General features: G+C 54.8%; 1 non-coding gene across 1 annotated transcript in view; it reads left to right on the forward strand.

The window, feature by feature from the left end:
• The first annotated feature begins 1,371 nt into the window (after positions 1–1,371).
• Positions 1,372–2,500, forward strand: part of LOC125798710 (18S ribosomal RNA) — a 1,864-nt gene continuing 735 nt past the window's right edge. The window contains exon 1 of the ribosomal RNA XR_007437512.1: positions 1,372–2,500. This exon is cut by the window's right edge and continues 735 nt beyond it. This is a non-coding gene — a ribosomal RNA (18S ribosomal RNA).

The raw sequence follows: 2,500 nt of genomic DNA on the forward strand, positions 1-2,500 counted from the left end.
ATGACTAAGTCCCATTTGGTCTACCAGTGGTAGCTCCGAAAAGTCGAAAAAATGACTAAGTCCAACTTGGTCTACCAGTGGTAGCTCTGAAAAGTCGAAAAAATGACTAAGTCCAACTTGGTCTACCAGTGGTAGGCTCGAAAAGTTGAAAAAATGACTAAGTCCCATTTGGTCTACCAGTGGTAGCTCCGAAAAGTCGAAAAAATGACTAAGTCCAACTTGGTCTACCAGTGGTAGGCTCGAAAAGTTGAAAAAATGACTAAGTCCCATTTGGTCTACCAGTGGTAGCTCCGAAAAGTCGAAAAAATGACTAAGTCCAACTTGGTCTACCAGTGGTAGGCTCGAAAAAGCTGAAAAAATGACTAAGTCCCACTCGGTCTACCAGTGGTAGGTCGAAAAAGTGCGAAATTTTTCTAAGTCCCCACTTTTGGTCTACCATTTCACGCCAAAAACTAGTGAGGGTGGCGAGCTCCAGGATTTCTGACCCCCTTCGCCCGACTCCCTTGCCCGACGAAGGTGCACTCCGGTCGGCCTCGGAGCGAGTTCGCCCGCGCTCTGGAGGATTTTTCGTCGGGGGGTTTTTCAAAGGGGTGCCGTCGGACTGTTGAGGAGAGTGGCAATCTATAGGGGTCCAAGCACTGGAGATGATTCTCCATTCATTTCTAAGCATGGCAGAGCTTAAATAAAGCCCCATTAATAGTTCCAAAGCGGATTTTTGGACACTATAACACGGACCCGATCCTACCCGACCATGAAGCTCCGCAGGTCGGCCTCCGTCCCGCCCCCCGCCCCCCAGGCGGTACGGAGGAAAAACCAAAACTTCCAGAGACGGTTCCAGGGGGGGTATCTCTTTTATTATTTTGACCCGACCGAATGGACTACCGAGCCCGCCTGGGTAGGCAGCCGCGCGGCCCTCCGTGGCCACTGTGCGCGGTGCGTTCCTACCCGACCCAGCGGGTTAGCCTCCAGGGGGGTCCTCCGTCAGGGGGAGGACCTTTCCGAACCTATCCGAGGGAGTCGTAGACGGCCCGTCTATATATCAATCTGCCCTAACACGATAACCGGTCGGCCCGGAGCCGTCGGACTCGGATGCCTCGGGTGGTCCTCGCGCCCAACCGAGCTCCAGCACCCGGCTTCAAAAAGCTCCGGACCCCCGGTTTCGGAACGAGCGTTTCCTTGTTATCCCCGAAGCAAGCGGGAACTCGCGCAGCGGAGTTGCCACACTAATTTCCACTGGGAGCAATGAGGGGTGAGCTCGGACGAGCCTCCCCGCCCGTCCCCCCTCCCCGGGGGGTCTTCGGACGGTACGGGGCCGATCCCTCTCCCCTCTAAGAACCAATGGTTTTTTCTGTGACAAAAACCACTCGCAGCAACCTGGTTGATCCTGCCAGTAACATATGCTTGTCTCAAAGATTAAGCCATGCAGGTCTAAGTGCACACGGAAGGTACAGTGAAACTGCGAATGGCTCATTAAATCAGTTATGGTTCCTTTGATCGCTCCACACGTTACTCGGATAACTGTGGTAATTCCAGAGCTAATACATGCAAACGAGCGCTGACCGGTCCTCTCTCGGGGGGGCCGGGATGCGTGCATTTATCAGACCCAAAACCCACCCGGGGGGACCCGCGAGGGTTTCCCCCGGCCCTTTGGTGACTCTAGATAACCTCGGGTCGATCGCGCGCCCACCGCGGCGGCGACGTCTCATTCGAATGTCTGCCCTATCAGCTGTCGATGGTAGCATAGGGGGCTACCATGGTGACCACGGGTAACGGGGAATCAGGGTTCGATTCCGGAGAGGGAGCCTGAGAAATGGCTACCACATCCAAGGAAGGCAGCAGGCGCGCAAATTACCCATTACCGACACGGTGAGGTAGTGACGAAAAATAACGATGCAGGTCTCTTTCGAGGCCCTGTAATCGGAATGAACGTATCCTAAACACATGGGTGAGGACCCATTGGAGGGCAAGTCTGGTGCCAGCAGCCGCGGTAATTCCAGCTCCAATAGCGTATATTAAATTTGCTGCAGTTAAAAAGCTCGTAGTTGGACTTCGGGAGTGGGCTGGCGGTCCGCCGCGAGGCGAGCTACCGCCTGTCCCAGACCCTGCCTCCCGGCGCCCCCCGGATGCCCTTGGTTGGGTGTCCGGTCCTCAGGGGTCCGGAGCGTTTACTTTGAAAAAATCAGAGTGTTCAAAGCGGGCACCAAACTCGCCTGAATGCCTGAGCTAGGAATAATGGAATAGGACTCCGGTTCTATTTTGTGGGTTTCCTGAACCAGGGCCATGATTAAGAGGGACGGCCGGGGGCATTCGTATTGCGCCGCTAGAGGTGAAATTCTTGGACCGGCGCAAGACGGACGAAAGCGAAAGCATTTGCCAAGAATGTTTTCATTAATCAAGAACGAAAGTCGGAGGTTCGAAGACGATCAGATACCGTCGTAGTTCCGACCGTAAACTATGCCGACCCGCGATCCGGCGGCGTTATTCCCATGACCCGCCGGGC

Source organism: Astyanax mexicanus, unplaced genomic scaffold (genome assembly GCF_023375975.1).
Source record: "Astyanax mexicanus isolate ESR-SI-001 unplaced genomic scaffold, AstMex3_surface scaffold_81, whole genome shotgun sequence".
NCBI lineage: Eukaryota > Metazoa > Chordata > Actinopteri > Characiformes > Acestrorhamphidae > Astyanax > Astyanax mexicanus.